At 48.1% G+C, this 8,933-nt stretch overlaps 1 long non-coding RNA gene across 1 annotated transcript; it reads right to left on the reverse strand.

The window, feature by feature from the left end:
• Window positions 1–394: 394 nt before the first annotated feature.
• LOC118532798 (uncharacterized) lies at window positions 395–8,319 on the reverse strand. Its single transcript, XR_013442180.1, has 2 exons — window positions 8,082–8,319; window positions 395–674 (listed from the first exon to the last, which is right to left on the reverse strand). It is a non-coding gene; the product is annotated as an uncharacterized LOC118532798 (long non-coding RNA).
• Between the last annotated feature and the right edge of the window lie 614 nt (window positions 8,320–8,933).

Consider the following 8,933-nt stretch of genomic DNA (forward strand, 5'->3'; position numbering starts at 1 on the left):
ATTCATCAGTGGATTCCTTTTGGACATGCATTGGTTAGTGTGACATGTGTAGGGTATCTAGACTATGTTTTTGAGTAGCTTAGCAAATGCTTTCGTGTTTTATTTCTGTGACTTCATTTTGAATTTAGGCTGAATCAAATAGACTATATAACTTGCAAGGAGAATGCGAGGCCCCCACCATAATAGGAAAAAGATGAAATAACCTGGAAATCTTCTAACCTTCTAACCTAAGGGGGCTGGGCAGGAGGGTGGGAACTTTGATGGACTCTGAGACTCAGGCTGCTGAATACCCAACAGGGATAAAGGCCTTGGTACACCTCCCCCCAAACCTTGATTTGACCGGATGTAACAGGACCTGTTAGGTTTCGCTATAATAACAAACAATCCCCACGTCTCAGTGTTTGACATAAACGTTTATTTCTCAATCATGAAATCTGTCCACTGGGGGTCAATAGGAGCTCCGTTTCCCATAGCTACTCGGGGACACGGGCAACTACAACTGGACATGTTGCCTCCTCGACCCTGAAGGCAGGAAATGAGGATGGGGCAAATCAAGCACTAATTTCCAAAGTGTTTGCCTGGAAGCAATTCACATCATTTCTGCTCTCATTTCACTGGCCAAAGCAAGTCACAAGGTGGCGAGGAAGCACAGTAGGTGCGATGCTCCCATGTGCCTGGAAGGAGAAGCAAACATTTGGTTAACAGCACTAGTAACACACAGGGAATAGTATCTGCAGGGGAGGTGGATGTGGATATCTGAGGGGTGCAATCAGTTCTGCCCATTTCATGAGTGCTTCCGCCTCCTGGGGATGTGTATCTGAGATTCCCATTCTATTGGGTTGTCACTTCTCCCACTAGAGAGGATTCAGACACTCAGACCCGGGACAAAGAAATCTGAGCGGAGGGAAGCATGTGGAAGAGATGAGTGGCAGTGGGACAAACTCAGTAGAAATGAATGTGTGACTTGAGAAAGAATCCAGCAGAGGAAAGGACTCAGGGTATATGTGTCACCAGGGGCCTGCCTGCTAAAGGAAAATTCTAAAACAGCAGAATGATGGCAGAAGCATTTCCTGCCTTCTCGCCATTCACTCCCACTCATCCTTCCTGGCTAAACTCAGGTGACACTCCAGGAAGCCTTTGATGGTCTCTCGAGACTGCACCTGCCATCACGTTGTTGTCTGTCAGGGACAGACACCGGGTCTGTCCCGTGTACCGTGCTGTGGAGAGACCACATCTTGGTCAGTGCTGGTTGAGCTATGGGGGGTGTATTAGAGTCTCAGCAGGAAGGCAGAGAACCCAGCGGGAAGGCTGTTGCCAGAACCCAGGTGAGAAAAAAGTGGTGGTGGCCTCTATGAGGGTTGTGAGGTGGGGTAGAGAGAAGTACTGAAGAGAGATTTAGGGAGTCACGTCAACAGGGTAGGGATCGATTACATGGGGGCTTACAGAGGAGGTTTTCAGAAGAGCAAGGTCAGCCTTTCTAAAAGGAACTTGTAAAAAAAAAAAAGTGGAGAGTTGGGGAGAGGAAAGCATAGAAAATGTGTAGTATAAAAATCATGAAATTCCTGAGCTACAAATCTTAAGAATCCAGCCAGAGCGCTGCAAAGCCTTCTTAGGAAGAGTTGAGCATCCTTACAAGACGGCTTCAACTTCAACCTGTTTGTCCCATTGCCTTGTTTCCATATGCAGCCCATTCCATCTCCGCTGAGCAGGAGCCTGTCCCATCTGAGACCTGAACTTGATATCAACTCCTTTCATTCTCGAGGCTCCCCTTCCCTGTATCCCTCATGGGTGAGGGTCCAGCCCCCATTTGCAGGAACTGTGCAGTGCAGGCAAACCCATCCTCAGAGCCCCTACCAAACCCGATCATTCCACCTGGCCCTTGTGTGCCCCTCCCCCACACCTTCCCTTTCCCCAAACCCTGAGATGCTCCCTCTGGGTGCCTGGGCTCCATTTCCAGCTCCTCTGTGTACTGGTTTGTGACTGTGGGCGAGGTAATTCCCCTCTCCCAGCCTCCTTCCCATCTGTCGAAATGCTACTTATACTCCTTCCTTTGCAGAGTCCTTGGCAGGGGGTCAAAGGAGCCACGCTATGGCAATGTCCTGTCTCGGACCTTGGCGTGTCGTAGGCGCTCAGATGGTCCCCTCCTTCCATCCCGTCCCATCCCCTGCCTCCTCTTCTCCCTTCACAGAGAAAGGGTCTTACAATATTTTAACCACATGTAGCCATGACAACCAGAGTTAAAATTTATACAATAATCAGGGAGGATATTATGTATTACCTAAGAGAATGGAGGTAATGATGTGCAGGTGCCCAGGATGAGACGTGGCACTGAGTGGGAGCCCCTCCGCAGCCTCCCAGCTGGAGACGGGAGCCCTCCAAACTCGTCCTTCCCTACATATTCAAGCAGCCCTAGCGCCTGCCACCTCCACTCTAAACGGTCCTGAGCTTGTCCCCTCTCTCAGCCTTCGGGTGGTGACCCAGCTCTCACCCCTGCTGCCCTCCTTGCCCTCACCCCGCGGGCTCCTTCCTCACAGACATGGACCGCATTGCCTTGGATTCGGACCTCCTGAGCCTGGTAGTTTCACCAGAGCCCTGGACTTGAAAAGACCAGGCACCTGGGCCATCCTGCGGCTGCGGGAGAAGAAGCTTCAAACTCTTGCCACTCCAAGTGTGGTCTTGGGTCCATAGCAGCAGCAGCACGGAGGCTTGGTAGGAGGGCAGATCTCAGGAGGCCCCAGAGCTGCTGAATCAGTCTCTGTGTTCTAACAAGACTTCTAGGTGATTCCTGGGCGCCCTACAAATTGAGAAGCTCTGCTTTAGAAGTCTTCAGGGATAAATGGGCTAGAGATAAAAAGGCTGCCGCGGTTCCCCACGGAGCAGGAGAGGCGTTCTTGGGAACACCTGCACTAATGCACTGAGTCATTCAAGGTCACTCTGGCATCGTTCCTGCTAAGCCAGGGAGGCGGGGTATGAGCTGATGCCTCCCTCTTCTTGCCATTCTGTAGGGTTGTCCTAACGGAGACAGGACTAGACCATGACCCACATCCCCCTGTCATTTGGCCATTTCAAACCACAATAAAGCATGAATTTGAACATCTAGCTTTTGGAAAACAATCCAATTATTTATAGTGAATCAAAGCCTTTCAGACAGAAAAGGGGTGTGAAGGCAGAGAGAGGCCACAGGGAACAGATTAGCCCCTCAAACAGGAAGGTGCAGTGGGCAAAGGGCGCCTGAGTGAGGGGATGATGGGCACTCAGTGGGGCCTGCCCAGATCCACCAGCCCCAGGAGAACCTCACAGCTGCTAGAAAAAGGAGGGAGAAGAACAATGATGCACAGGAAGCTGGAAGCAACCCACAGGGCCTGGGGGAAGAGCTGAGGTTTATAAGTATGTGCCAATGGGTGGAGAACAGTTGATGCAGTGGGTTTTTTGGAAAATATCCCTGGGGCCCAGAGAGGAGGCTGCCCCTTGGCCATGAGAGCCTCCTTGGAGGCAGGCAGGTAAATTCCTTACGTGATATGCCAGAGATGCAGGGTCTGTGTCCTGCTTCCTCGGGGCACATCTGGGACGTAGGGCCCGATATCAACGCTGAACGAAAACCTCAGGATTAGGGTTGTCAGATTTAGCAAATATAAGTACAGGACATCCGGTTAAATTTGAATGTCAGAGAAACAACATATTATTTTTTAGCATATGTATATACCAAATGCTACATTCTGGAGCAACCCTACTCAGGATTAGAGTCTGTCCCCAAGGCCTGCGACCAGGGGAGTTTGGGAGTTAGGCAGCCACCTAAGGCCCAGTGGTACCTTCCTAAGACCTACCCTGTTGACGTGACTCCCTAAATCTCTTTGTTAATTTTGGGGTGAGGCAGTCTTTTTATGAGAGGCTATGCCATATTGTTTGCTTTTAAATGTTTTGTCCTATGAAGGTGGGGCCTACCAACGTATTTCTCATATTATCATGTATCAGGTAGGGCAATTCAAGGAATGTGTACTAAAAAGTATTATAGTTTTGATCATTTCAAGTCAGGTTCCTGTAGGAGATGATAAATGATAAATTAAATGATAAATTTAGGGAAAATATTTACAAAACAAATGAACAGGAAAAGTGTTACATACTTAGTATTCTTTTTTTTTAAGATCTTTATTTACTTGACAGAAAGAGAGCACAAACAGGGGGAGCAGCAGGCAGAGGGAGGGGAAGAAGCAGGCTCCCCACTGAGCAGGAAGCCAGATGCGGGGCTCGATCCCAGGACCCTGGGATCAGGGCCCGAGCCGAAGGCAGATGCTCATCCGACTGAGTCACCCAGGCACCCCTATACTTAGTATTCTTAATGTGTAAGGAAAAAGATGAATATCCAAAAGGAGGGGGAAAGGCAAAGGATGTGAACATTCACAAAAGAAGAAATACAAATGGCCAATAAAGATATAAAAAGCCCAACCTCATTAATAATCATAGCAAACTGATAAATCACAAAATGAAAATACTCAATTTTGCAAAGACTGTAACAATTCTCTTTCCCAACGTATGCCACTGAGGGGACCATCACCTTGTGTACCCTTCTGGGAAGCAATTTAGCAATGTTTATCAATAACTTTCAAAATGTTTATACCCTTTGGCTCAATAATTTCACTTTTAAGAAAGTGGTGCACAAAAATCTAGGTACAAGGATCGTCATGTAAGACTTACTTATAAGAACAGAAAATGAGAAACAACCTAAATGTCCAACATTAAAGAATGATTAAGGTATAGGATGTGAGTACATTAAATCATGATGCAGCCATTATAATGATTTTATTAATTTAAAAGTTAAACAAACATAGGTTATAGGTTATAGAAAAATAGGAAGACACAAATGAGCAAAAAGAAAATCTGAAAAGAACCCGCAGTCCAATGTTAATCATTATTAATGTCATGGACCATATCTTTAAAAATCTCCTATGTTTTAGGGCACCTGGGTGGCGCAGTTGGTTAAGTGACCTACTCTTGGTTTCAGCTCAGGTCCTGAGCTCAGGGTCATGAGATCAAGCCCTGCATCAGGCTCCGAGCTCAGTGCAGAGTCGCTTAAGACTCTCTCTCCCCCAGTCCCTGCCCCCACTAAAATAAATAAATAAATCTTAAAAACATCTTTTATGTTTTAATGTTAAAATAGTGTTTTTGAAAAATATTTGGCAACATTGGAAAACATTTACGAAATATATGAAATCATATACATTTGTAAGTAGATATGCACAAAGATCGGAAGAGAATACATTGCCGTATTAACAATGGATCTCTTGATGCTTTTTGTTTTCCTCTTCATACCTTTCTTCTAAAATTTCTACAAAAAGTATTATTCCTATAATCAAGAAATAGAAAATTATTTTTGAAAAAAGACAAACACAAAGCAGTTTCTTTGGAAAGAAGGAAGCCAAGTCTGATTACTAACAGAATGATTGCGGCTTTGCACACTGCAGCGACCCGGAGAACTCCAGGACTCCTGGTGCCCAGGCCCCATACCCAGAGATTCTGGTTGAATGGAGCTGGGTGGGGGCCCCAAGCCTCATGTGCTTGGCAACATCTAACCACACCTGGGTGTGGTCTAACGTGCAGCCAGGCGGGGAACCACCACTTGTCCAAGCCATCTCACTTTTAGGCAGAAGTTTAGGCCTCTGTCTGGTTGTGGAGGAACTGTAAGACCTGATTTCAAGCCCCATCAATGGCCCTCTGTAGCTGTGTGCTTTAGGCAAACCGTCTAACCAAAGCTTAGTTTGTCTATCTGTAAAATGGGGATGTTTGGTGCCTACCGCAAGAGTTGGGGTATGGCTTCCAGGAGAGGGCAAATGAGAAAGGTCGGTGTGAAATAGAAAGCATATAGAATGAGCTCTTTGTTAGAACCTGGAAACTCAGATGATAACAATTATCTTTGATCAATGAAATATCCTTGGCAACATGGGAACCCATGCAAATAAGCAGGTTTGTTTCTAAGCTCTGTCAGTCTTGTAATTTGACTTGATTTGGAGATTCTGGAGGCAGGTGCTGTCAGATGTGGGTGCCCAGGACAGTCCTAGCCTAAGGGCTCATGGCCAGTGGACGGCAGCCAATAGATCTGAGTTGGTTCAGACCATTTGGTCATCTTGCTTTGAGAGGTGGCTGGCTTCCAGAAGCCCAAACCTTGTTCTCACGAAAATGTACCTTTGCATTTTAAATACATACCGCTTCCAAATATGTGCTCCTATTTAACCGTCTCCTTGGGAGGTTGCGTGGCCACTGCTTAAAATGTCTTGGGAATTCCTCTTTTGAGATTGCCTTTGCCTAAGCTACATTTTTTTTTTTTTTCTGGGTAGTTTCGTTTCAATCAGTGAATTCATTCTGTATCCTTTGAAGAGGAGCTTAATTTTAGAAAACAGTCAAAAATATCTTTCAGAACCAAACCTGATGATTAAGATGGTATTCAAGCCTAGATAAGACCTTTTTTTTTTAAGTGAAGAGGTCACTCGTGAAATACGTGTGTGCCTGTCTTCCTACCCAGTGTATTCCCAGCACCCTGCCCTGTGCCTGGGACCCAGATGTTCAACATATTCCTGTTGAATGGTGAACACAGCCTGGCTCTCTACTGGGACCTATAAACTGGCTGCAAAGGTAAGTCTGAAAAGGCTTTGGACCAAAGCAGTCTATTTGGGATTAATAAATTCTAGTTTGTATGCTGATTAGAAATTAGTCCCTTTCTTTGCTAAGTATGCTCTCTCTCTCTTATATATACACCTTATGCATTTGACTAAAGAGAAAATTTTGCGGTTCCTTCCCCTTAGTGGGGCTAATACTGGATTTAGTTTCCTAAGGCAACACTAATCAGTGACACTGGACAAATCCAAACATTTCTGGAATTATTTTTTATGCCAACCCAATTCACAAAACAACCAATCAGGTATTGTTAACAAGGACAATGCCTGAAACAAAACTCGCTTTTTCACACAAGGATTTCGAGACACCGACGTTAATCTGGATTTGCACATTAGCTGAGGTCCACACCTCCTGCCTTAATGAATTTGAGGAGTATGGAGTTATGCAGCTCACAGCCCGGACGGAGAGACTGGCCCGAGTCAGAACTCCAGGCGGTCCCGGCTCCGCCCTAGTAACTGTAGTAACTCGCAACTCGCCCGAGGAGCCTGGGGAAGACATTTCACACTTCCCCCTTGGTCTTTATGTCCTTATCTATGCAGTGATCTCACACTCTTAAAGTCGCGGATGCAAAAGGGAGAACCATGCCGGCTGACAGGAGGCAGGGAGGGCAGGTTGGGAGGCAGGAGACGGAGAGGAAAGCAAGGTCCTGCTCAGGTAACGAGGAGGCTTCCACAGCCCAGCCCGTCCCGGCTGAGGCAAAGTCTCTGCTCCGAAGGAGAAAGCAAGCCAAAGCCAAAGCCGAAGCTCCACTGCTTCTGGCCATGGAACCGTTTCCAGGAAGGGAACACACAGGTCGTCTGAGGTCAAGTTCAGGGCACGCAGCCAGCCGCCAGGCGGGAAGGAAGCTGCAGTGAATGCCTGCTTGCTTGCTCTCCAAGCCCTTCACCTTCTGAACACAAGTCCTCTATCAGCCCCTTTGCCGGGTCTCCCGGGGGACCTGAGAGGCTCAGTCCAGCCCCAGGCGTCCTGGCTCGGCCTCACAGACGCAGCCCACACAGCGGTGCTGAGGGCAAGCAGGTAGGAGCGTGAGCATCGGAGGCTCGCCGGCCTGCCGTGGCCTTGCAGAGAAGAGGGGCCCAAGTGCTCCATTTAAAGCCTTTGAGCATTCCTCATCCGCCGTTGCCCTCCCCGCCCCCAGAACGCACCGGACACGTTCCTAGCTCCCTGCCTTTGTCCATGGCCTTAACTCCACAGCCACTGTCATCCCGGCTTCTGCTCTACAGCTCCTCCTCCCGTGTGGTGCCCAGCTCACATGCCATGGGACCCATGCAGCGCCCTTTGCTGGAAGCAGCTCCGGGTACGGTCTGTCTGGCATCACACGTAGGCACACATCGTCTCTCCCCGCTTGGGACCACACTGTAGCCCCTCTTCACCATCACATCATACGTATTCCTTCCTTTGCCCACACTGCTTACCTGCCTGGTCTGTCCTCGCCATCCTGCCTCCCATCACGTTCCTCGCCTCACCGCCGCGGCTCAGCTCAGCTAGCCGCTCTGAAAGACTCTCCACCCACACAGACCTACCAGCTCCGCTTACTGAGTGGCTACTCTGTGCCCAGAAGTTTGTCTACAGTATTTCTAATCCTGGAACGGCCCTGCAAAGTGGGAGCAAAGATAGTTTCACTTTCAGACTTAAGGAAAACAGAGGCTCAGAGAGGTTCCTGAACTGGTCAAAGTTGCACAAACGGTTAGCGGCCCCGCCGGGATTGGAGCCCAGGTGTGACGCCTAAACCCAAGCCCTCCATCTCTTCCGTACTACTTTTTCCTTCGGAAGGCAAAAATTTTGAACTTGAGGCTATAAGAATTTTGAAGAACATCGTTCTTGTTTTCAAAGCAAGGAACCAAAGAGTAACTAGGCCTGATGACTTGCCCAGGGTGACATGGCTTCTCTCCACCCTCTTTCCTCATTCCTCCCACGTTCTGGCACCGGGGACCCTGGAACCATCTATCCACTGCAGGGGGTCTCCAGTGCCAGGTAACATTCTCCAGGGTTTCTAGTTGCAAGGCCTCTGACACACATCTGTCCTGCAAGCAGGGCCCCAGAGGGAGGCAAGAGAGAATGTCACAGCAAGCTTAGAGCCCCCGGATTATTAGTTGAGCTATATACAATGATAAAACCCCAAACCACAGTGACTTAGGTTTAAATCTTTCTTGTGTAGAAGAAGTCTGAGGAGGGCAATCTGGGGCTAATGTTGCAGTTTTACCCAGTCAGGGCCTGGGGCCTCTTCTGCCTCCTGCAATTCTTTCCTCATGAGGCCCTACCTGGTG

The sequence above is a fragment of the Halichoerus grypus genome, chromosome 10 (genome assembly GCF_964656455.1).
Source record: "Halichoerus grypus chromosome 10, mHalGry1.hap1.1, whole genome shotgun sequence".
NCBI lineage: Eukaryota > Metazoa > Chordata > Mammalia > Carnivora > Phocidae > Halichoerus > Halichoerus grypus.